Source organism: Ursus maritimus, unplaced genomic scaffold, assembly GCF_017311325.1.
Source record: "Ursus maritimus isolate PB19 unplaced genomic scaffold, ASM1731132v1 scaffold_7, whole genome shotgun sequence".
In the NCBI taxonomy this organism is placed as follows: Eukaryota; Metazoa; Chordata; class Mammalia; order Carnivora; family Ursidae; genus Ursus; species Ursus maritimus.
This window is the reverse complement of record NW_024426885.1, coordinates 60,690,313-60,718,308: the sequence shown is the minus strand read 5'-3', so window position 1 is coordinate 60,718,308 and position 27,996 is coordinate 60,690,313. Positions and strand designations below refer to the sequence as shown.

The window sequence follows — 27,996 nt, the reverse complement described above, 5'->3', positions numbered from 1 at the left end:
AAATAAATAAATAAATAAATAAATAAATAAATAAAATCTTAAAAAAGAAAGGACACAAGTATTCTGCTATAAAAATGAGGAAATGCCTCTTGACAATCTTTTCATTTGAGCACTAATTTGTCTTAAGACTTTTCAGTCCTTGAAAATGAAGTATATAAAGGTCACTTCACCTTGATGTCATTTCTCAACTGAATTTTAGATATTTAAGTATAGTATTTTTCTGCAAAAAAAAAATCTTTTTGAAGATCGGGGGGCATCTGGATGGCTCAGTTGATTAAACGTCCAACTCTTGATCTGGGCTCAGGTCATGATCTCAGGGTTGTGAGATCAAGCCCCACATCAGGATCCACGCTCAGTCTGGAGTCTGATGGAGACTCTTTCCCTCTCCCCCCCTTCTTTTTTTAAAAAAAGCTTTTTTATAAGTAATCTCTACCCCCAATGTGGGGCTTGAACTTACAACCCCAAGATCAAGAGTTGCACGCTCTGACTGAGCCAGCCAGGCATCCCTCGGCAAAATTAATTTATAAAGATAGACGTTTTCTAAAGCCAAATATCAAAATGAAATCACAAAGCCATTTCTCAAGAAATTTTTTTAGTTAAAAAAATAAAATGTTAAAATCAGAGACTACTTTGTATACTGATAAAAAGCAAAGGAAGTAACCTAAGTGATTCACAGCACTCTTAAATAACTTTCAGAGACTGTCCTGATAAAAGACTACTGTCACAGAATTCATTAGATGCTGACCCACGAAGAGGTAATACGTACATTGCATTATACTGTAGCCTATACCACTTTCTCAGTACCATTAAATTTGATTTATTGGCATCAAAAGTTTTAATAAAGGAGAAATACAACATGGTCTTTGCTAATCCTTTTGAATATAAATTTGTGTTCAAACAAGTTTCTTTAAAAAAACTGAGACTTTACTCTTTTTAGATTTAGGGGGAAAAATCTAATTTGGCTTTAATAAATCAAACTATCAATTTTATGGTTTTTTTGCATTAAAATAGTAAGTAACACAGGTTATTATAATCTATAATTATATATGCTAAGTGTACAATCCAAGATCTTTTTTAAAATTGTGGTTTCTCTTGTTTTTAAATCTTGTTCCCTAGGCTAAGGAATTCTAGTCCTTTACAAAAACGAACTGACCCAGAAAAATGGAGACACTACCTCACAGAGGATAAGGTCAGCACAGCAGTCCGACAAAGTGCCTCTAAATGTTGCTATCAGACTATTGGCTTCAACCTTGATAACAAAATTTATAAGACAACCAACTGGATGCCTATCCAAAAATGATTATCTAGTAGTGGGAGCAATGAAATGCAGGAAAGAAAGGCCTTTCTTTCTGTATAAATACTGTATAAAGCTAAATATCCCATTTAATATTCATTTAAAAGGAAACTTAATTCCAAATACAATTTCTTTTAAAACATGGCATTTTCATTGTGATACGGAAATTGAACCATTATAATTGTTTTAAAAAATCCTTATTGGATAGAAATATATAAACTATCTTAACGTCTTTATTAACCATATAAGAGTGGTATAAGATCTAGGCATCTGGGTTTACGTTAACTATGTTACTTATGTTAACTACTATGTTAGCAGGTTACTATGTAATGCCTTTCAACTTTTTTTTTTTTTCTTAAGATTTTAAATATTTATTTGTCAGAGAGAGAGAGAGCACAAGCATGGGGAGCGGCAGGTAGAGGGAGAAGCAGGGTCTCAGCTGAGCAGGGAGCCCGATGTGGGACTCGATCCCAGGACCCTGGGATCATGACCTGAGTCGAAGGCGCACGCTTAACTGACTGATCCACCCAGGCGTTCCCAACTTCATTTTTAAGATAGGGTAAGATATTATGGTATTGCACATATGCCTCTAAAATTTTTTAATCTCAGTAATGTTTACTTTGCTTACATTTCAAACTTCACCTAGGAATTTTCAAGTTCTGAACTGGTGTTCTTTCCAGAAAAGAAAAATGGAGGAAAGAGCAACTTTATGTTCTGCTAGGGGAAGGAAGCAAAAGGCATTTATGTGAGAAAGAAATCTGAAAGAAAGTAAACTTTGGAAGAATGTGCCTCTGAAACTGGGAAATGAGTCTTGAGAAAGCTGGAAACAACTTCCAAGGTTTTTGTTAAGTTTTCTTTATGTTCCTTCATATTTCTATGAAATAAGGAGATAAAAAGTCATGGACTAGGGGCACCTGGGTGGTTCAGATGGTTAATTTGGCTCAGATCATGATCTCTGGGACCTGGGACTGAGCCCCACGTTGGGCTCCTGGCTCAGTGGGGAGTCTGCTTCTCCCTCTCTGACTTTCTCCACTGCTTGTGCTCTCTCTGTCAAATGAATAAATAAAATCTTCAAAAAAAAAAAAAAGAATTAAGGGCTAAATCCTGTGTAATATGCTAAAAAAAAACAAGGTAAAGCAATGTTCTTTTCAAAACTACACACCCAGATTTCAATCCTAATCATACATTTGTTAATTTTCCATTGACTTCCACATCTTTATCCCTAGAGTTACCTCCTGGGATATTTAATAAAATCTAGAGCACAAATAAAGAAAAAAGAAGAATGAGAAACTCAATCTGAATGATAATGATTAGAATACAAAAGACAAATATCATAAAGGTTCTCAGCACAATGTGTTTCAATGTTGTCATCAAGGTGCTACCATGACTCCTTGGTTTTACATAAATCCTGTACAGGAGACCTTGAGAACCCTGTACGAGAAAAACCCCACAACAGAAGAATGAAAATAAAGAGGAACTTGGAAGAACTAATTCCCAATTAGTGTCCACTGCATTAGACCCTAACCCCTCAGTTTTCAAATCCTATAAAGATGTTTTGTAAAGTCAATAGAAAATCCATTTTTTTTCTTTTTTAAAGTAAGCTCTACAGCCAACGTGGGGCTTGAATTTACAACCAGAGATCAAGAGTCATATACTCTACCTAGTGTGCCATCCAGGTGTTCCCACCATCGTTCTTTATAGTAATCCCCTTATAGTGGCAATCCTGTTCTTGAGGCATCCTTATGTGGATTCCCTCATTCTTTCTAGATATGTGAGGAACAGTCAGCAGGTGGGCCAGGGACATCTACCCTGTTCTCCCAGACAGAAAGTATACTTAGTGACATTCTACAGGTCTTATTACTACAATAAGGAAACGCTTCACATTTAAAAAGTATTTGATAACCTAAAAAAAACCTGCACATTATTTTACTTAATCATAACAACTTCCAATGAAACTGGGACAAGTAAAACTGAAAGAGGTTAAAAGATACATAAACTCGTAAGATTTATAAAATCCATGTTGTTTAACAAATAACCCAAGTGTTCTTTCTATCCAAAAAAAAAAAAAAAATCAAAACCAAAAGAAATGAACAGAAATACTATTTCTAAAAAGCTTATCTGGAGCTCTTTAGAACAGATCTAAATATGATCTGAACTTTTTCTAAAGGTTATTCAAATAAAATTTAAATATGTATCGCCAAGATAGACCCAGATGTAATGACACAGTTTTAGAGATGCTTAAGGGTTGACTACACATGCTACATGAACTCCACAAACTTTAAAAATTTGAACAAATAATCTTTCAACTTTTCAGCTTTTTATTAAGATCAATTATCTTCTGTAGTGGGACAAGTTATTTTTTCACATAATGACGATGGGAGAATGGCAAATATTATTTCCTTCAACCCAGTGGAGTTTCCTTGCTTACAGGGGAAAAAAAACAACAACAACAACAAAAAAACTAGTTTACACTTTCAATAACATTCTCTTTGAGCAGATACATAACTCACTTTAATAACTGCTTAATAGGTCTATCCAGCCCAAAAGGAAGAGGACAGCACTGAATACACCACAAGGAAAGGAGCAAAATGGGACAATCGTTGAAGCATAATACACTCAATATCTGCATTTTTTGACTGCCCAGCTTATGAAACTCTTTCTTTTTTTTTTTTAATGATTTTTTATTATATTATGTTAGTCACCATACAGTACATCCCCGGTATGAAACTCTTTCTTATGTTTGGGGAAACCCCTACCTTTTCAGGCAGTCTCTTACCTATAGAAACTGGAAAATGAGATACATTCCCAGACTCCTTAGTAGCTAAGTGCTATCATTCAGACAAATTTATCTCAGAATTTGAATCTAAAGCCTGGGGCTGGGGAGGGAGAGGCACCTGGCTGGCTCAGCTGATAAAGCATGCAACTCTTGATCTCAAGGTTGTAGGTTCCAGCTACCGTTAGGTGTAGAGATTACTTAAAATATAAAGTGAATGAATGAATGAATGAATGAATGAATGAATGAACAAATGAACGAACAAAAGAAGGGAGGGAAAGCAAGCCAGCCCACCTGCCTGTGGGAAGAAGCAAAGGGCAGGTAAACTCGATGTCGGCATGAGTGTTGGAAGTAGGAGCATCTTTATGTGCTTTCCAGAGGTAGTAATGTTCCAACATCAGAATGGTGAGCACGTAATTTATTGTCCAAACTGGGACACTTCTGAGAGTGAAATGAACTATTAATTATTACCAAGAAAAACCAAGATGTATGGCTACTATAAGCATCAATGGTATTGCTATAGTGACTTTGTCCAACATGGAACCACTTTTGTGATTTGATTTTGCATCAGTATTGGCTCCTGCATAGCCTCCAAGCATAGTTCTCAGATTTTGCTGGGATCCTGTGTTCCAAAGTCCTTTGTTCAAGTCCTTTTTCTGCTTGAAATTGTCTTAGTTGGTTTCACTGTTTTAACAAAGAACATGGTAAGAAGATCTATAATGAAGAGGTACCTATTTATTACACTGGGGAGAATTAAATTTGGATGCCTAAAGTTCTGCTTGCTATTTAAAACCACTAAAGTAAATACATTATGAAATTTATCCAGCATATTTCTTTTTTTTTTTTTTTTTTTAAAGATTTTATTTATTTATTCGACAGAGATAGAGACAGCCAGCGAGAGAGGGAACACAAGCAGGGGGAGTGGGAGAGGAAGAAGCAGGCTCATAGCGGAGGAGCCTGATGTGGGGCTCGATCCCATAACACCGGGATCACGCCCTGAGCCGAAGGCAGATGCTTAACCGCTGTGCCACCCAGGCGCCCCTATCCAGCATATTTCTAATTCCCTCTTATTTGATAGAGATGAACTCTTTTTTCTCTACTATATTTTTCTACTTCAGCATAGGAAAATACCATTGTTGTCTCCATTTGTCTAAAAAATAGTTATAGTTACAAGATGTAATGGTTAAATGGAAAGATCTGTCTTTTTTGCAACCAGCTGGAATGATGGGAAAGGACAGCTAATTAGTACCCGTCCTCTGCTACCACCTTGATCCCTCTATTCTTAACTCCTTCCTCTTGGAAGTTGGGCCAAGAGTCCCACATTATGCTTTAAAGCCTGTCTGAACAGTACACCAAGCAGTGGTGCTGTTAACTCCTCTGTGACTCATTTTACAGCTCTCCCTCAGGCTCTCTATATTCAAAGTATCATCACTTCTGTTATCCTGGTTTATTTTGAAGGGTAGGGGGAGAGTAACCTCTCTACTTTCTGGAGACAGCTTGGTGGAAACACATTTCAGTCTCCAACGGAAAAAAGTGAAACAGAAAGAAAAAGTCCTATAAATCTAGAATGTATATATCCTAATTTGTACAGGAGCTTTAAATTAGTTCTTAAAATTGATAAACAAGAGAACTAAGAGAACCACCCACATTAATGTTCCTAAAAGAAAGGTGCCTCTGGCCATATTTAACTATTGTGACTTTGGCACCCTCTCTGCCTCTTCCAAAATCCCTAAGAATAATTATCCTACACCTATGATAACTTTCTTTCTTATATGAGAAAAATTACAAGGCAGAGGACTGCACAGGAAATACAATAGGATAGTTTCCTCATTTGTCTAAAGAGGTATTTGAATTTAAACTTTTTCTGGTCCCTTTTAAGACAAATATTGTATAACTCTACTTTTAACCATTTCACGTTAAAGTAAATTTTATAATTTAAAAACGCTTGTAATCTTTGAAATAATGATAAAACAAAGTTTACTAATGAACATGCATAACGGCTTCTTTAAAAATTCAATATAAATTCAATACAAAATGTAAAGTTATAATTTTATAAGAAGCTGTTTTTGTTTTGTTTTTTTTTAAGATTTTATTTATTTACTTGAGAGAGAGAGAGACAGCCAGTGAGAGAGGGAACACAAGCAGGGGGAGTGGGAGAGAAAGAAGCAGGCTCCCAGTGGAAGAGCCTGACGTGGGGCTCAATCCCAGAACCCCGGGATCATGCCCTGAGCTGAAGGCAGACGCTTAACGACTGAGCCACCCAGGCACCCCAAGAAGCCGTTTTTCTATTAATGTTCATAAACTTGGCAGTACCCACCATACTACACAATATCAACTCACTTTATGTAACAGCAGACCTAAAAATCACATGAAGAACAATGAGAATTAGATCTTGGTTTTATCTCTAACTGTGCTACTCACATTAACACTGTAAATTTGAACATATCACATACCTTCTGAACAGCTTGTAGAGTAACACAATAACTGCTGAAAACAAATAATGACACTGGACATTCTTGTCTCATTCCCAAATGTCAGTGAAAAAACATTCACTACTTCACTATTAAATATGTTAACAGCTGAAGACTTAGTGTAGATATCCTTTATCACAATAAAGTTCCCTTTATTCTTTGTTTCTCAATTAAAAAATATCAGAAACAGATATTGAATTTTATGAAAACATTTTTCTTCTTCTATTACATAGCTTTTTTCTTTCTTCTGTTAATGAATTACACATTATCTTTTCAAATGTTAAACAGGCTTTGAATTTCTGACATAAACCCATCTGTTTATCTTGCATTATATATTTTTTAATATATCACTGGACACTACTACGTAATGCACTTTTGATGGTTTTTGCATTCCATGTGCAATGCTATATATTAGTCTGCAATTTTCCTTTCCTGTAATATGCTATTCAGGTTTTGTTATCAATGTTATGCTGGCTCATAAAATGAGCTAGAAAAGATTTTTCCTGTTTTTCTATTCTTTAAAAGTGTTTCTGATATTTCTTCTTAAATATGTAGGAAAATTCAGCCGTATAGTCAGGAAAGGTTTGCGGACTACATTTCTCCATAGATAAAAGATTATTGGAATTTTCTATCTCAGGGGCTCCTGGCTGGCTTAGTAGAGCATGTGACTCTTGATCTCAGATTTGTGAGTTCAACCCTCACATTGCACAAAGAGCCTTAAAAAAAAAAAGAAAAGAAAAAAGAAATTTTCTATTTCATATTGTGTATATTTTGTTCACATCTGATTTTTAAGAAATTTGCCCATTTCACTAAAAATTTCAAATATATTGACATTAAGTTGTACAAAATAGTTTGCTAGTAACTTTTTAATATCTGTAATATCTGCAGAAATAACCAATTTTTGGCATTTGATTTTTTACCTTCATACGTTTGTTTCCTATTTTACTTACTTCTATTTTTTTTAAGTAAATTAAAAAAAAATTTTTTCTTTAAGTAGGTTCTATGCCCAGTGTGGAGCTTGAACTCATGACCTCATGCTCAAGAGTTGCATGCTCTACCAACTGACCAATCAGCTGCCCTCCTATTTTACTTACTTCTATTTTTTTTTTAAGATTTTATTTATTTATTGGACAGAGAGAGACACAGTGAGAGAGGGAACACCAGCAGGGGGAGTGGGAGAGGGAGAAGCAGGATTCTCGCTGAGCAGGGAGTCCGATGCGGGGCTTGATCCCAGGACCCTGGGATCATGACCTGAGCAGAAGGCAGACGCTTAACAGCTGAGCCACCCAGGCACCCCATACTTACTTCTATTTTTATCATATTCTTCATTCTTTTTTTTTTTTTTTAAGATTTATTTATTTGAGAGAGAGAAAGAGAGCCCAGGGGTACGGGGGAGGAAGGGGCAGAGGGAGACACAGAGATAAGTCTTAAGCAGATTCTGTACAGGGCATGGAGCCCGACATGGGGCTTGAGCTCATGACCATGAGATCACAACCTGAGCCAAAACCAAGACTTGATGCTTAACCAACTTGTGCCGCCAACATGCTCCTATCCTTCATTCTACAATTAATAGGTTTATTAATTTGCTGTCTGTTCTCTAACATCTTGAAATAGAAATAGATTTTCAACCTTCCTTCCCAATATATACATTAAGTGCTATAAATTTCCCTCTAACCATTGGTTTAACTGTTTACCACCAGTTGTGAAATACATTTTCATTTCATTTACTTCAAAATATTTTCTAATGTAAATAGCAATTTCTGCTCTGAACCACAGATTATTTAAAAACATGTTGCTTATTGGGATGCCTGGGTGGTTCAGTCTGTTAAGCATTTGCCTTCAGTTCGGGTCATGATCCCAGGGTCCTCGGATGGAGTCCTGCATTGTGCTACTTGCTCAGCAGGGAGCCTGCTTCTCCCTCTGCCTGCCTTTCCCCCTGGCTGCGCTTTCTCTTTCTCTGACAAGTAAATAAATAAAATCCTTAATATATATATATAATATGTTGCTTACTTTCAAAGTATTTGGGGGATTTTCTAGTAATCTCTCTACTACTGGTTTCTAGTATAATTCACTGTGGCCACAGAATTTATGCACATAAATACAATTCCTTGAGATTTGTGAGATAATTTGTGAGATTTATTTTATGGTCCAGTATATGAACTAGTTCCCTAAGTACAATAATGTATACTCCACATTTGGGGGGTTAGGGTGGAGAATGTCCTGTATGTGTTAACTAGGTCAAGTTGATTAATGTTCTTCAATAACAATATTCTTACTCTTTTCTAGACTTGTACCATCACTTTATGGAACAAATATGTTAAAGTGATTATGGATTTTTATCTATATTCTTTTAGTTTTTTCAGTCTCTGCATTAACAACTTAGAAGCTAATCTTAATGAAAGTATAAATTTAGAGTTGTCATATCTTCTTATTGAATTGACTTTCTTTTAGTGAAGTCTTCGTATAATTTACCTTTTTCCACTGTATTATTTTCAACCTCTTTTATATTTTAAGTACGGCGCTTATAAAGAGCATACAGTTGGGCTTTGTTTTTTATTTAGTCTGCCTATCACTGGGTTTTACCTGAATTGCTTAGTCCATTTCAATGTAATACAATGACTAGTACAAATGGGTTTAGGTTGATCCTCTGATGACTTATCTATTTGTCCCATCTGCTCTGTTTATTTATTTTTAAATGCATCTTGGATTAATCAAATGTTTTATTATTCCATTTTTTCCTTACATTATTCACTTTCTTTTTTTTCGATTAACATATACAATGTATTATTAGTTTCAGAGGTAGAGTTCAGTAATTCATCAGCTGTATATAATACCCAGTGCTCATTACATTACATGCCTTCTTTATTCAATTTCAAGTTATACAATTTTAATAATTATTTTAGTGATTACCTTAACATATTATTAAAGAATTCCTGAATTAGTATTAACTACCATAATTAGCACAGTTTAATTAATAATTTTAAAAATAATGCAACTTACAGCAGTTTAATTCCATTAACCCACTCTATCAGCTATTGTGATATTATTGTCATATGTTTTACTTTTATGATTTAAAATCTACAGACCACAGTAAAGAGTTTCTTAAAGTCAATACTTTAAACTATACCTACATTTTATATTTTTATTTACGTAAATTTTATTATTTTATAAAATATCTTTATATTTACCTAAAATCCTCTAGCACTCTTCATTCTTTCCTGTACTTACATGCTTTTCTCTGGAATCACTTTCAGCCTAAAGGCTGAAAGAGCTTTACAGTTAAGTTCTACTACGAAGAAACTTTTAATTTCAATCTTTAAAATATCTTCCATAATAAAAAGGGAGAGTATTTCATAGCTCATCTTATAAGTCTTGCATAAACTTCAGACCAAAAGCAAACAAACAATGTAGAGGAAATTGCAGGCCAATGTCACTCAGGACTACAGATGCAGTAATTTCTGAAAAAAGCTATCGGCAATCTACGGCCAGCAATATAAAAAAAGATAATTCATTAGAACTAATTTGGGTTAACCCACGAAATCAAGGGATGCTTACTCTTAGAAAATTTTATAAATGTCACTCAATATAATACAATAGTGAGATGAACCACAGCTTTCATAGCAACAGGGGGCCTCATAGTCTGGGCATTGCCAAGCCATCCCCCAAGTGAAAGTAGGCAGTACTTCAGTCCCAGGTTCACAAGGAAACTGAAAGGCCGTGATAAAAAATGCCAATATGCTGGAGGAGATAAAACAGGACTCAGTGGAGTGTACTCCTGAAACACTGGAGAAATATAATATAGAGAAGGACACTGTGGCCCATATTAAGAAACAGTGTGACAAGAAGTTCAACTCCACCTGACACTGCATTGTGGGGAGGAACTTTGGTAGTTACCTCACCCATGAAACCAAACTTCACCTACTTCAACCGGGGCCAAATAGTCATTTTTCTGTTTAAAACTGGTTAAAAGCATGGACTGATCTGCACCCAGTGATCCATCCAAAAACAAGGACTACGCCCTAAACTCCCAATACTAGACACTGAAATCTTCAGCCTTAAGCTAAAGGAACACCTCAGTCTTTGAACCATTTCTGTATTGCTTTGTATAGGTCATTCTCTCTACTAATTTGTTGTAGTTATAAAAAAATTAGCAAAATAGCTTGCATTTGTATTTATTTCCTATTCCATACCTTTCTGCCCTGTTTTTTCTTCTCAAAATCAATTCCTTTAAAAAATTAATAAATTTGTGGGAGGAAAGCAATATTATATATTAATTTTTTTATACAGGGAAAAATATAGTCAATAAATGCAGTATTTCAACTCAGCACCTAAGCATGATAAAAAGAATCAGGCAAAACAAGAGAATTTCCTGAACTTGATTAAGAACATCTACAGCAAAGACCAACTTTAATGATAACAAAGAAGCCGGCCCGCAATCAATCTATTCAACATTAAATGGCAGTCCAAGTGAGAAAAAACAGGAAAAATCAATTCAAAAATAATTTAAGAAATTAAAAAATAACTCATTATTTGCAGATGATATATCCTCTGTGTTGAAAAGTCAAGAAAATTTTGTAAGGTTGTTGGATACAAAAGTAAAAATTTAATATATTTAATTAACTGCATCTATTAGAAAATAAAAGTATTTTTTAAAATTCCAGTATTGTTAACATACAATGTTTTATTAGTTTCAGGTGTACAATATAGCAATTCAATAGTTCTATGCATTACTCGGTGCTCAACATAAGTGAATTCTTAATCCCATTCACTTATTTTCATCCATCTCGCTACCTAACTTCCCTCTGGGTAACCATGTTTTTTCTCTATAGTTAAAAGTCTGTTTCTTGATTTCTCCGTTTTGTTCTCTCTTCTGTTTCTTAAATTCTATATATGAGTGAAATCATATGGTATTTGTCTTTCTCTGACTGACTTTCTCTGACTGGCATTATACTCTCTAGATCCATCCATGTAGATGCAAATAGCAAAATTTCATTCTTCTTATACCTGAATAATATTCCGTTGGGTATATAGATCACTTCTTTTTAAATTTTTATTTATTTATGTTTTTTAAGTAGGCTCTCCACCCAGTGTGGAGCACAACACGGGGGCTTGAACTCAGGACCTGATCAAGACCTGAGCTGAGATCAAGAGTCAGAAGCTTAACCAACTGAGCCATCCAGGCACTCCTACCAATTCTTTATCCATTCATCTATCGATGCAACTTGGGCTATTTCCATAATTTGACCATGGTAAAAAATGCTGCAATTAACATAGGGGGGCATATATTTTTTCCAGTTTTGAGTAAATACCCAGTAGTGGAATTACTGAATCATATGGTATGTCTATTTTTAATTTTTTGAGGGACCTACATACTGTTTTTTACAGGACTATTCCAGTTTGTATTCCTACCAACAGGGCACAAGGGTTCCTTTTTCTCCACATCCTCACCAACACTTGTTGTTTCTTGTGTTTTTGATTTTAGCCACTCTGAACAGCGTGAAATAACTCATTGTTTGGATTTACATTTCCCTGAGGATGAGTGATGCTGAGCAAATCTTTTCATGTGCCATCTTGTATGTCTTCTTTGGGGAAATGTCTGTTTATGTCTTCTGCCCATTTCTTAATTGGATTTGATTTTTGGGTGTTGAGTTGTGTAAGTTCTTTACATATTTTAGATACAAACCCTTACTGAATATGTCATTGGCAAAAATTTTCTCCCATTCAGGTTATCTTTTAATTTTGTTAGTTGTATCCTTTCCTGTGCAGAAGCTTTTTATTTTGATGCAGTCCCAATAGTTTATTTTTCCTTTTGTTTCCCTTGCCTCAGGAGACCTATCTAGAAAAATGTTATGGCCAATGTCAGAAGAATTACTGCCTGTGCTCTCTTCTGGATTTTTACGGTTTCAGGTCTCACATTTAGATCCTTAATCCATTCTGAGTTTATTTTTGTGTGTGGTGTAAGAAAGCAGTCCAGTTTCATTCTTTTGCATGTAGCTGTCCTGTTTTCCCAACACCATTTGTTAAAGAGACTGTCTTGCCTCCTTTGTTGAAAATTAATTGACCATGTAGGTTTGGGTTTATATCTGTTCTGTCCCACTGATCTCTCTGTGTGCCAATACCATACTGTTTTGATTACTACAGCTTTGAAGTCTGGAATTGTGATACTGCAGCTTTGTTTTTTCTTTTTCAAGACTGCTTTGGCTATTTGGGTCTCTGTGGTTCCATATAAATTTTAAGATAGTTTGTTCTACTTTCTGAAAAAAATGCTGTTGGTATTTTGATAAGGATTGCATTAAATCTGTAGGTTGCTTTGGGTAATATGGACATTTTAACAATATTTGTTTTTCCAATCCATGAATGGAATGTCTTGCCATTTGTTTGTGTGGTCTTCAATTTCTTTCACCAGTTATAGTTTCCAGAGTACAGGTCTTTCACCTCTTTGGTTAAATTTATTCCTGGGTATTTTATTATTGGTGCAATTGTAAATGGGATTGTTTTCTTAATTTCTCTTTCTGCTGCTTCATTACTATTGTACAGAAATTCAATGCATTTCTGTACATTGATTTTGTATGCTGCGATCTTACTGAATTCATTTATTAGTTCTAGTAGTTTTTTTTGGTGGGTCTTTAGGGTTTGCTATATAGTATCATATCACCCGTAAATCGTGAAAGTTTGACTTCTTCCTTACCAATTTGGATGCCTTTAGTTCGTTTTTCTTGTCTGGTTGCTGTGGCTAGGATTTCCAGTACTGTGTTGAATAAAAGTGGGGAGAGTGGACATCCTTTTCTTGTTCTTGACCTTAGGAGAAAAGGTCCCATTTTTTTCCCAATAAGTATGATGTTAGCTATATGTTTTTCATATATAGTCTTTATCATATTGAGGTATGTTCCCTCTAAATCTACTTTGTTGAGTGGATGTTATACTTTGTCAAATGTTTTTACTACACCTATTGAGATGATTATATGGTATTATCCCTGTGCTGTATCATGTTGATTTACAAATATTAAACCATCCTTGCATTCTGGGAATAAATCCCACTTGATCATAGTGAATGATTTTTTTAATGTATTTTTGGATTCAGTTTGCTAATATTTTGTTGAGGATTGTCACATCTGTGTTCATGAGAGATTTTGGCCTGTAGCTCTCTTTTTTTGCAGTGTCTTTATCTGGTTTTGGTGTTAGGGTAATGTTGGCCTCATAAAATAAGTTTGGAAGCTTTCCTTCTTCCTCTATCTTTATGAATAATTTTTAAAGTAAAACTTTTTTAAAAAACATTACAAAGTACCTAGGAAAAAAACTAACAAAAGATATGTAAGCCTATTATGCATAAAATTATTGAAACTTATTAAAGAACACTTAAGTCAGTGCAGAAAATAGCACAAACCTAAATCAATAAAGATGTTACTACTTCCTAACCTAATGTAATGGCAATAAAAACAAAAACAGTGATTATTGTGGAATTTGACCAGGTAATTTGCTGTTAAAATGTGGTATTTTTGAATTCTAGAATGTTTTCTTGGTTCAATCTTCTCTTTAATGTCTTTGAATATATATTTATTTTACAGTTGGAGTTTTAATTATTACATTTTATGGATCCTTTCCTCACCTGTTTCTGCTGTTTCTGCTGTATACTGTTTTACTTGGTTTTTCATCAGGTGTTGTCCTATATCCTTTAAGGATGCATACAGATATTCTAATTGATTTTGACTGTCAGATACTATTTGTGAGAATCTGAAGAGATAATTTGAGGATTTGATAATATCTTTTCGGGCATAGACTAACATTTTCTTTTCACAGGCAGCTTAAAGCAAAAGAAACTAGTATAACTCAGATCATCTTAATTCAATCAGTGACTGAGAGGATTCAAAATGGGCTTCAATAAAGCCTGGTTTATCCAAGTATACCATTTAGGGCAATGTTCCTTAAATAGGGGTGGTTTTTGCTAACCAGGGGACAGATAGCAATATATGGAGATATTTCTGATTGTCACAGTGGGGGTGACAGGTTGGTACTGGCATCTATTGAGTACAGGCCAGGGATGCTTCTAAACATCCTTCAATGCACAGGACAGTCCCTGACAACAAAGAATTATCTCATTCAAACTATCAATAGTGGTGAAACTGAGAAATCTTCATTTAGAGTACAGCCCCTTGAGGTTTTAACATAAAACCAAAGAGGTTTAGCAAAGAGCTCTCTCCTCAGAGATCCTGAACTCCAACTCTCCTTAGTCCAGTAAGTATGACAAAACAATTGCTTAGCTTCTCAACCTCTCAGCGGCCTTTTCAGGAATTTGTATACCATTAGGGGGAAAAAAGGCCTCAAATATCAGTCTTAGTGTACTGGCTTTTTTTTACCCCCAGAGTTTTGACTCCATAATTCTTCACAGCTTTGGCAACTGTCTGATTTATTTAAAAAAAAAATTACTTATTTTTATTTGGTTCATCTTTTATGGTTGTTCTCAACAGCAGAGTTGATTCGAATTACCTTCTTTACTTTTCAGGATTCTAAATGTATATGTGAGAACAAAAAGACAAGAAGCCACATATTCCTGAAGAGTAAGTACATGGAGGGATGTCCCACTAGATATCAAGTTGTATTATAAAGCCATAGTAACAAAACCGCATGAGAAAAAAAGACTTAAAGGAAAAAAATTAAAATAAAACCAAAAAACTGCAAAGGAAAAAAAAAAACCCAAACATATAAAGCCATAGTAATGAAGTCTGTGTGTTATTAGACTAGTAATATGGAGGACTAACAGAGAAAAAAAGAGAAAAAGTCTCCAAATAAAGCTAAACATATATGGAAACAAATGACAAAAGCAGGCATCAAGATTGGCAGGAAAAGAATGGACTCCATCTTGCTGAGACAACTGATTACCCAAAATGAAATTTTAGTAGTACTTTTTAGTATATGCAATCACTTCCATAATAATGAATAAAAGTGTACAGCAGTAAAAAACAAAATAAACAAAAAATCCACACAATCCAATTACAAAATGGGCAAAAGACATGGACAGACATTTTACTGAAAAGGATATACAGATGGCAAATAAACACATCAAAAAATGTTTGACATCATTAGTCATTAGAGAAATACAAATTCAAACACAGTGAAATATTATTTTACACATACTGGAATGGCTAACATAAAAATACACTGATGACTTCAAATACTGACAAGGATGCAAAAAACTAAATTACTCATACATTACTGATAAGAATGAAAAATGGTATACCACTCAGGAAAAGAATATGGCAATTTCTTATAAAACTAAACATGTACCTGCCATATAACTCCGAATTGCATGCTCAAGCATTAATTCCCACCAAAGAGATAACTTATATTAACATAAAAACCTGTACATGAATGTTCACAGCAGCTTTATTCCTAAGAGCAAAAAACTGGAAACAATCCAGATGTCCTTCAACAGGTGAATGATGAAACAAACTGTGGTACATCTATGCCATGGGAATATTACTCAGCAATAAATAGGAACAAAATATTGATGCCCATAACAATTTGAATGAAACTTAAACTAGTGAAATCTGAAAAAGCTGGCAACTGTATCAATTTCCTGGCTGTGATACTGAACTACAGCTGTACGACATGTTACTACTGGGAGAAACTAAGCACCTTGCTGTGTTTCCCTGGGCCAGCTCCTTTCCTCTCCGTATCTCAGGCTCACCACTTATAGGTGCATTATGATTTTCTGATTTCCTCTATCCCTGCACACACTGAGATGTTCTCCTAAGGAAAGTATGAAGAAAACTCATCTTTGAATACAAATGTATTTACAAGGATTCCACTGAAAAGAAAAGCAGAAACAGAATGGATTTCAAAAGACCTAATCTCTGTCCCCAAATCCCCACAGGACTGCTACGGGAAGGACAGCAATCACATGGTCCCATTGGCCTTTCATTAATGAGCATGGATGAAAACAAAATCAATGCTGAACAAAGTAAGCAAGTATTTATAACATTTATATAAAGTTTAAAAAGATGCTGATTAAAACACATTACTCAAGGATACATCAGAGGTGACAAAATAGGCACTTCATTGGAGGGAAGAGTGGGAGCTGCAATTGGAAAGTGGTATATTTGCACTGATAAATGCTATACTTCGTAAGGTACATAATTGGTACTGAAGCATTATTTTTTTAAAGCAAATATTAACTATTCTTAACTCTCATTTATGTAGAACATAGTTAATATGGGAGGAAAAAAGTCTATAAAATAAAAATGAGGCCAGTAAAATAACAATGTAACAGGAAAAGGAGATGCGGTAAACTAGGGTAAGATTACTGAGTAGTATCGAATTCATACTAATACTTCAAATCAAGACATTTACTATTAATGGAAGAGAATTAAGAAACCAAATATAGAGCAACACATATGTGTCAACTGATTTTCAATAAAGATGCCAAAGAAATTCAATGGAAAAAATGGTAAGTCTTTAACACACGGTGCTGGAACTACTGGACATTCATGTGCCAAGAACAGAAAAATTTCTACCCTTCCCTTGTACCATATACAAAACTTACCTTCTAACATAGTCCTAAATGTAAAATCAAAAACTGTAAACTTCTAAAAGAAAACCTATCTGACCTCGGGTTAGACAGAAGACTTCTAGTGACACCAAAAGCCCAAACAATGTAAATGAAAAATAATCAAAAATTGATAAATTACACCCCATCTAACTTAAAACACCTGTTCTTCAAAAGTAAAAAAATGAAAATGATATAGCTAAAAAATTCAAAATCTGTATCTGACAAAAAACACATACCTAGAATATAAAAAGCTCTTTTACAACTCAGTAAGGCAAGGTGAAAAAAAAATGTGCAAAATTAGTAATTCAAGACAAAAGTCATTAAAAACAAGGTAAGACTGTCAGTTTGTTCATGCTGCTGTAACAAAAATACTATAATCCTGACAGCTTTGAAAGAACAGAAATAAATCCAGGCATATATGAACAATTAATTTATGACAAAAGAGCCAAAAATATACAACAGGGAAAGGAGAGTCTCTGCAATAAATGGTGTTGGGAAAATTGGACAGTCACATGCAAAAAAGTAAGACTGGACCATGACTTTCCACCATAAACAAAAATTAACTCAAAATGGATTAAAGAATTGAACACAGGACCTGAAACCATAACTCCTAGCAGAAAACATAGGCAAAAAGCTCCTTGACACAGATCTTGGAGGTGATTTTTTGAGTGTGACATCAAAAGCAAAAGCAACAAAAAGCAAAAATAAACAAGTGGTACTCATCAAACCAAAACGCTTCTGCACAGCAAAAGAAACCATCAACAAAGGGGCGCCTGGGTGGCTCAGCCGGTTAAGCGTCTGCCTTTGGCTCAGATCATGATCCCAGGGTCCTGGGGTAGAGTCCTGCATCGGGCTCCCTGCTCAGTGGGGAGCCTGCTTCTCCCTCTCCCACTCCCCCTGCTTGTGTTCCCTCTCTTTCTCTGTCAAATAAATAAATAAAATCTTCAAAAAAAAAAGAAATCATCAACAAAATGAAAAGATAACCTACTAAATGGGAGAAAACATTTGCAAATTATTTATCTAATATGGGGTTAATATTCAAAATATATAAAGAACCCATAAAACCCAAGAGCAAAACAAAACAAAACAAAAACCCTCAATATATTAAAAAAAAAAAAAACTCCCAATCAAAAAGATCTGAACAGACATTTTTCCAAAAGAGGCATACAGATGGCCAACAAGTACATAAAATATATGCTCTACATCATTAATCATCTGGGAAATAGAAATCAAAACCACAATGACATATTACCTCAGGCCAATGAGAATGATTATTAACAAAAAGACTAGAAGTAACAAGTGTTGGTGAGAATGTAGAGAAAAGGAACCACTGTGCACTGTTTGTGGGAATGTAAATTTGTGCAGCCACTATGAAAAACAATATGGAGATTCCTCAAAAAATATGATCCAACAATTCCACTTTTGGGTATTTTTCTGAAGGAAACAAAAACACTAACTTGAGAAGATATATGCATCCCATGTTCACTACAGCACTATTTATAAGATATGAAAACAACCTGTGTCCATGGATAGATGAATGAATAAAGAAACTGTGGTGTGTGTGTGTGTGTGTGTGTGTGTGTGTGTGTGTATAATGGAATATCATTCGCCCATAAAGAAGAATAAAATCCTGCCATTTGCGACAACATGGATGGATCTCAAGGACATTATGGTAAGTGAAATAAACAAGAAAAACAAATTCTGTATGCTCTGTCTTACATGTGGAATCTAAAACAAACAAATACCCGATGAGACCACAGACACAAGGAAAAGACTGGAGTTTGCCAGAGGCAGGAATGAAAGGTGGGAGAAATGGGTGAACTAGTTTTGGTTTTGCTTTTAAATAAATTGGACTAAATAAATAAGCCACAGAAATTTATTTCTCACTCTTCAGGAGGCTGGAGAGCCTAAGATCAAAATGTAGACAGATTCAGTGTCTGAAGTCCTACTTCTGTTCATAGATGATGTCTTTTTTACCATATCCTCACATGGTGGAGGGGGACGGGAGCTTTCCAGGGCTGCTTTTATAAGAGCATTAATCCCAGTTAATAGGGTGGAGCCTAACCTAAAAGCCTAATCATCTACCAAAGACCCTACCTCCTATCATCACTGTGGACGTTGGAATTTCAGAATATGAATTTTGGGGGACACACACACTCAGTCCATAACACTTTCTGAAAAACTGTCACAAACCACAGGAGACTGGGGAAACCTGCAATAAATGCAATGCAGTATCCTGAACTGATCCTAAAATAGAAAGAGGATATCAATGTAAAAACTGGTGAAATCTAAAGGAAGTTGAGTTAATAAATAATGTATCAATGTCATTTCTTAATTTTGACAAATATATCAGGGTAATGCAAGATGTTAACAATGAGGGAAATTGAGTGAGGGGTATAAGGTAAAATTTTTAATTCTAATTTGCAACTTTCCTGCAACTCTAAATTACTAAGAAATAAAAAGTGTATTTCAAAAATAGCAATGATTTAATCAGACATTTTACCAAAAAATGACACATTAAAAGCAAATAAACACATGAAAATATGCTCATCATCAACAACTATCGTTTTTGGCAGTCTGTCAACTTGTTACAAAGTTAAACATGCATTCAGACAACCCAGCAATGCTACTCCTAGGTATCTACCCAAGAGAAATGAAAATACATCCATGCACAGACTTGTGCTGGAATGTTTATAACAACTTTATTAATAACAGCCAAAATGCAAACAACGCAAATATATCCATTATTTGGTGAATGGATAAACAAACTGTGGTGTAGCCATACACTGGAATACTTTTTAGCAATATAAATATAATATAGATTGATTAATACATATTAATATATATTAAAAAAGCAATATAAAGGAATGAACTACTGATACATAAATATATCATATATGTTCACACATATTATCTATAATCACAAATTTCAAAAGCATATGCTAAATGGAAGCAGCCAGACACAAAAGGTTTCATATAAACACACACACACACACACTATATACACACACATTTTACGCCAAAATGTATCCAATTATACAAATGGAGTGAATTTTACTGAATGTGAATTATACATCTATAAGAATAAAAATAAAGGATACATTTTGAATGCCAAATCAAACAACAAAAAGATATTTACTGAATACCTACCAAATGACAACCATTGTGCTAGGCTCATATGATAAAATAATGATAATGTCTATTTGCAGAGAATGATGAAATGAGGGGAAAAAACAGTTAATGCCTAACTGTTCTCTGGCATCTAGGCTCTATAACAATTCAGGCCTCATCTATTTCTCAGTCTTTCCTTGACCACCTACATAAAACACAGTAAGATGTTAAATGAAAAAGGCAGAGTAAATATAGTGGAAAAGAAGAGAATACATGACAATAGAGGGTGAGAAGAGAACCCGGAGGATTTGGGACTGTTTCCAAAATACAAAAGTTTTACAAAACAGTATCCAGGTACAGAAAGCAAACCTACAAGTTAAAGAGGTACAGTTTTGTTTTAGGAAAAAAGCTTACTGTGCATAACACATGCAATCTAATTATGATATTTTTTAAGAGACTATAGGAAAAATAGAAGTAAAAATAATTTCCATACCTTGACACAACAGCAGTAAGACAGAGATGCCAAGAGTGGCATTAGGGTACCTGACCTAAGCTAACCTTGATGGGAGATAGTTCTGATGTGAGTCCTGAAGAACTGGACTATTCCATAAATCATTCAATTCTCTCTTGATCTTTTGAACTCAAAAGACTGTAATTACTCACTTTCATTTTGAAGTATTATGACTTCTTATTTGATACAGATGTTTTAAGAACCAGTTTGTTTCTTCCAGCCAGTCACTTGAAAAATGGGAATGAGTTTGTGTAGTATAAATGACACACAGTATTTTTTATTACAAACAACAAAAAGCATGAGAATAAAAGCAGAATTGTAAGATTACAAAGGTATCTTAGAAACAAAAAAGCAAGAAAAAATTTGGGTCCCACAAGGCTATACCTACACCTAGAAAGTTGTTAAAAATCATAATCATTCTCTTCATCTTTCTCATTGCTGGTTTTCTTTATACATCTGAGGCTTCATTCTATCTTTAGAGACAAACTAAAACTTAAGACCTTTTGTATGTATACCTACTCAAAGAGGGCCAGTCACATTAGCCCAAATTTACTTGTTATTGGGTTTAGCACTGTATACAGTAGTAGGTGTCCATCCATGATCCAATCATGAAGTATGGAGAAAGAGTGCAGGTTCCACAGTACAAAAGTAAGCCACTGAAGTTCTCCAAAGTGAAAGTGGAAGGGAGCAGTTCTCAGCAAAAAATGTGTTATCTTTAGCAGGGAAGATAATTTCTAGCACAGTTACAAAATAACAGGAAAGCAACTGGCATTCGGGGGGCTGGCATATATTTTATAAGCAGATTATGAAATGTAATTAATGTTTTTATATATTAAATAAAATATATTAAATTTTTAAAGGAAAATTATTACTTTTTTTGTTTGTTTGTATTACATGTAATACCAACTGAACAGCTCAAGGAATACAGCATTTTCTAATCTCCCCAGACACTTTTCTATGGCCTTATACTTAAGGTCACCACCATGTCTAAAATCAATCAATTTTTGCTTTGGTCTAATAATTAACGTAGAACAAGGATGGTCTGATGCAGCAATGCAACCATGTAGTGTTAACTTATTCTTAATAAAACCTGCTGTAATTTTGTGTTTTCTTGAACAGTACGGGAAGACTGAAAGCACTGAAAGAAAGTGTCAGATTTGGCGATAAAATTAAAGGAAAGACACTGGGGCTTTAAATTTGTACTGGATATCCCTCAAAGATACATTTGGCTTATCTATACTGGAAATGACCTGAATGCATATAAACATTTCTATCATGTTTAAATTCACAAGGTTTCTGTTAACTTAATTCTACATCCAAGTGTCTTTTAGGGGCGCCTGGGTGGCATCTGCCTTCGGCTCAGGTCATAATCTCAGGGTCCTGGGATGGAGCCTGGGATTGGGCTCCCTGCTCAGTGGGGAGTCTGCTGCCCCCCCCTGCTCCTCCCCTGCTGCTTGTGCTCACTCTATCCCTCAAACAAATAAATAAATCGTAAAAAAAAAAAAAAGTCTTTTAAATCAGTGGTTTTCAAACTTAAGTGCACATTAGAATCACCTGGGTAGCTTTTAACCTGATGCTAAAATCTGATTTCGGATCACCTGAATCAGAACCTTTGGGGGTGGACTCAGACATCGATGTCCAAGGATTGTTTTTTTATATAACCTTTTACTGTAACGTTAATAATCCTTTCATTTCTTTACATGTTGTCTATAGTTGCAACAGAGACCATGTAGCCAGCAAAACCTAAAATATTATCTAGCCCTGTACTGAAAAAGTTTGTCAACCCCTGTTCTAAAATATATATTAGATATAAGATTATTCTTAGACATACAATTAAGAAAAGCGAGAGAGACTGGGAAATAGAATCCCAACTGATTTATTAAGAAATAAGACTCATAGTTTGATGTAATCCCAGTAATTTATTTTTGCTTTTGTTTCCTTTGCCTGAGGAGAGATATCTAAAAAATGTTGCTATGGCCAATGTTGAAAAGAGTATTGCCTATGTTTCCTTTTATTTATGTTCCTAGGTCTTACATTCAGGTATTTAATATACTTTAAATTTATTTTTGTGTATGGCATAAGAAAGTGGTCCAGTTTCATTCTTTTCATGTAGCTGCCCAGTTTTCCCAACACAACTTATTGAAGAGACTATCCTATCTCCATTGTATATTCCTGTCCCCTCTATCATAGATTAATTGACCGTATGTATGTGGTAATATAAATTGGTGCAGCCACTATGGAAAATAGTATGCAAGTTCCTCAAAAAGTTAAAAACAGAATACCATACAATCCAGTAATTCCACTGCTGGATATTTCACCCACCCTTAAAAAAAAAAAAGAAAAGAAAAAGAAAACACTAACACATCAAAAAAATATATGCATCCCTATGTCTTGCAGCATTTACAATATCGAAGATATGAAAATTACCTAAGTGACCAATGATAAGTGAACGGATAAAAGAAAATGTGGTACACACTCACTCTCTCTCTCTCTCTCTCTCTCACACACACACACACATACACACACACAGGAATATTACTCAGCCATAAAAAAGAACTAAACCTTGCCATTCTTGACAACATGGGATGAACCTAGAGGATGTTATGCTAAGTGAAATAAGTCAGAAAGACAAATACCGTATTATTTCACTTATCTGAGGAATCTAAAACACAAAACAAATAAATAGAAACAGAAACAGACTCATAAATCAAGAGAACAAACTGGTGGTTGCCAGAGGAGAAGGGAATGGAGCAATGGACAAAATATGTGAAGGAGATTAAAAGGTACAAACTTCCAGTTATAAAATAATAAGTCACAGGGATGAAAAGTACAGTAGGGAATAGTCAATAAAACTGTAATAACCCTGTATGGTGACAGATGGTAACCACACTTATTGTGGTAAGTATTTTGCAATGTGCATAACTGTAGGATCACTATGTTGTGTACCTGAAACTAATATAACACTTCACGTCAACTATATGTCAGTAAAAAAGTAATAAAAGTAAATTAAAAAGTAAATTAAAAAAAAAAAAGATATGTGGGGCACTTGGGTGGCTCAGAGAGCCTTGCCTTGGGCTCCATGTTGGGAGTGGAACCTACTTTAAAAAAACCAAAATAAATTAAAAAAAAAAACTTAAATGAGAAGGTAGTAGAAGAATTAAGAAAAGAACATTCTAGGGGCTCCTGAGTGGCCCAGTCAGTTAAGCGTCTGCCTTCAACTCAGGTCACAATCTCAAGGTCCTCGGATCAAGCCCCACATCGGGCTACCTGCTCAGCAGGGAACCTGCTTCTCCCTCTCCCTCTGCTCCTCCCCCTCTGCTCGTGCTCTCTCTCTTCTCCCAAATAAATAAATAAAATCTTTTAAAAAAAGAAAACATTCCAGGCTGCTTTAATGATTGGAGTAGAAGCAGGGACAAAAAATATATATTTACAAATTACAAATTTTAACTTAAGCTAATATATGGCCTAATGATGTACTACTGAAGTTGGCTGGTGATTTCACTAGTTTTTCTAATGTCATTAATAGAGCATAAATATATACAGATAATATATTAAGCATAAAGATTTTATCTATATATATACTTTATATCTCTGCTGTACTCCAATCAGTATCTCAACTTGAATGGAAAATCTAAAACTTTAAAATATTTTTCAAAAGATTTATTTATTTATTTAGAGAGAGAGAGAGTGCATGTGAGCAGGGGAGGGGCAAAGTGAGAGAGGAAGGAAGAGAATCTCAAGCAGACTCTCCACTAAGCATGGAGTCCAACAGGAAGCTCAATCCCATGACCCTGAGATCATGACCTGAGCTGAAACCAAGAGTCAGATGCTTAACCGACTGAGCCACCCAGGCACCCCAAAACTGTAAAATATTTCAAAGAAAACATAGGAATGGGGCACCTGGGCAGCTCAGTTGGTTAAGCGTCTGACTTCAGCTCAGGTCATGATCTCAGCAGTCCTGTGATTGAGTCCTGAATAGGGCTCAGAGCTCAGTGGGGAATCTGTTTTTCCCTCTCCCTCTGCCTCACCCCCTACTCATGTTTTCTCTCTCTCTCTCTCAAATAAACAAAATCTTTAAAAAAGAAAGAAAAGAAAAGAGAAAACACAGGAAGAAAAATTCATGACTATGAGTTAAGCATAGCTATTCTTAGGTATGACACCTAATTTCTGATCAATGAAAAACAAAAACCTGATAAACTGGACTTCACAAAAATTAAAAACTGTTGCTACAAACTGGGAAAGAATATTTGCAAGTTGCATATCTAAAAAAGGATTTATACCCAAAGTTTTTTTAAAAGAAAAAATAAAAATTTTGTAATGGCCAAATGGTTTGTATGGAGACTGCCAGGCTCATTAATAGAGCTCAATACCCATTACTATAAGGGAAAAACAAATTAAACCCCAATGATACACCACTACACACTGAGAGGATATTAACATCACCAAAACCCAACTCTGACAATATCTAGTAAAGAAAAAAGCAACTGGAACTCTCAAACATTTCAGGTGGGAATTCAACATGGAACAATGACTCTGGACAACAGTTTGGCAGTTATTTATGAAATTAAACATCATCTTAACCATATGACCAGAAATTTTCCTCTTGTATTTGCCCAAGTGAAATAAAAATTTACATTCACACAAAAATGTGCATATGAATGTTTTTAGAAGCATTATTCACAATTTCCCCAAACTAGAAACGACCAAAGTTATCAATAGGTGAATACATAAACAAACTATGATACATTTATACAATGGAATATTCATTAATAAAAGCAACTAACTCCTAACATGAAACAGCATGGATTAATGTCAACAGCATAATGCTAAAGGAAAGAAGCCAGCCTAAAAGAATTATATATGATTACATTTATATTATAGGATGTTCTGAAAAAAGCAAAAACTGTAAATGAAGAACAGTTCACTGGTTTCCAGAGTCAGGAGTAAGAAGAAAACCTGACTATGAGGGCAGCACAAGGAAATTTTGAAGGTGAGGGAACCATTCTGTATCCTGATTGTGGTGTTGTTTACAAGAGTCTGTAAATTTGCCAAAACTCACAAAACTATATGTGAAAAAAATAAATGAATTTTACTGTATATAAGTTTTTTAAAAATACAATAATTTTTTCAGAAATTGTAGTCAAGTAATTATAAAAGTAAAGCTATTTACTTAACATAAAGGAAGTAGAGAGGCACCTGGGTGGTACAGTCAGTTAAGTGTCCAACTCTTGGTTTTGGCTCAGGCCATGCTCTCAGGGTCCTGGGATCAAGTCCCTCATCAGGCTCCCCGCTCAGCGTGGAAGTCTGCTAGAGTTTCTCTCTCCCTCCCTCTCTGCTCTTCCCTGCTGTGCTTTCCTTCTCTCAAATAAATAAATAAATCTTAAAAAAAAAAAAAAAAGAGGTAGAAAAAAAGTGTATGTAGACTAAAAGGAAATGGATCCAACTCTTATTAAGTTTTTTTTTTCAAAATATTAAAGATGACTTACTGTACTCTTTACAACTTTGTCTTTCAAAAATCTAGAATGGATATTACTTTATAATCAGGAAATAAATGCCATTTTTAAAAAGTGAAATTACATACCACTTATAAAATTTCTCTGAGTAGCTGAAAAACAACCCAAATCAAACCATGAAAGAGGAAAAATAAAAGAGAAATCAAATGAAGAGGCATTAAATCCTGTGATAAACAAGGTCTATTTGTATTTCCTTCTACTTTGCTACTATTTTTAATTACCATGGAGTATCACTCAGTGTCATAGTATATTATCCATTCTCCTTCATAATTTTAACTCAATTAAAATGCAATTTTAAAAATTAAAGTTATTCTTCTACTGAGAACTTTAGTTTTAAGGAACAGAGGTAGGTCCAAAATTTTCAGGATTTAGGTGTTTCTGCATGACAGGGCATACCAACTATATCATCATGCCAACAGCAAAGCTGGCTCCTGCGGGTGACATTTTCAATAAACTTTTATAATTCCACAAAATAGAAATAAAAGGAAGAAATGAAAATTACATTTTTATACAAGTGTACAATGTGTTTTTTTATCCAATCCCTGATTTAAGTTTTTTTATATGTGAATATTCAATCAGAAACAAAGGAAATAAGTTTTCTTTTTTTTTTAATTTAATTTTATCTATTTGAGAGAGAGAGAGAGAGAGCACAGGCAGGGGGAGGGGTAGAGGGAGAAGCAGACTCCATCTGAGCAGGGAGCCCAATGTGGGACTCGATCCCAGGGCCCTGGGATCATTGCAGCTAAAGAAAGGCACAGAGGTCAACAAGTAGCCTGAAGATTTTTAATAGACTATGCTTTCAAATAGTTCTCAAAATACATAAAACCATACACAGAGAATATTCCATTCCCTTTTCCCTTTTCTTATATCTAGTCCTATATCTATTCCCCAAAGATCTCCATCTGAAACACACACATGAAGGTAACCATGATTAATGGTTTCTTTTGTAGCCTTGTCAAGTTCCTCGACATGTAAATAAACAAATATAAGCATATGTATTGACTTCTCTCACCTATTTTACACTTATTTTGGAAAAAAAAAAGGACAAAATCATTTGTACAACTCTGTATCTTTTTTTACTGATATGAAATAGTATTACATTATATTCAACTACTATTATCTTTTAAGTACTAAGAATAAAAATGAAATGTTAAAAGTCCTACAATGAAATGTTATACCCACACTCACAGATTTAAGTTTCAAGGCCGTCAGCAGTGTTGATGTGAAACTATATTAAGAGAATGTTAATGATTTATACAACTGTAAATGAGAAACAAGACTTATTGGGAGTTAGCCGAGGTTGCTTGCCTATCTCCAGTATAACATTAACCTTAGTGAGATCCTGAAAGGCCTCGTTAAAGTATGGCAACTCCAAGACTTAACCTGCCTATAATTAATATACAAATGAAAGTTACTAAATTTAAATCAGGAACCTCCATTTTTTTCAACACAGCAGCTATTTGGTAGAGTGGCTAAAAATGTACAACTGAACAGAGAAAATATATTTCATAAATGGACAATACCATATCACAATTATCACCTCCTCATGGTATAAAGCAGCAAAAGAAAGTACTAAGAACAGTAAAACCCAGAAAGAGTGCCATGCAATTTTTCTTCTGCTTATAAATTTATCAGGGGATGGCAACAAAAAATATTCTATTCTTTAAGCTATAATAAAGCCTGGATTCTTGTCACCTTCAACTTTGCGTCTTGTAAAAAAAAATTTTTTTTTTCAATAAGGAAACTATATTTGTTAATCTGAGCCAAAGGCATTTAT

At 34.6% G+C, this 27,996-nt stretch overlaps 1 protein-coding gene and 1 pseudogene across 4 annotated transcripts in view; one reads left to right on the top strand and one right to left on the bottom strand.

The window, feature by feature from the left end:
• JMJD1C (jumonji domain containing 1C) overlaps positions 1 to 27,996 on the bottom strand; it is a 321,235-nt gene that overhangs the window by 137,715 nt on the left and 155,524 nt on the right. The window lies entirely within an intron of this gene.
• LOC103667977 lies at positions 4,406 to 10,680 on the top strand (annotated as a pseudogene).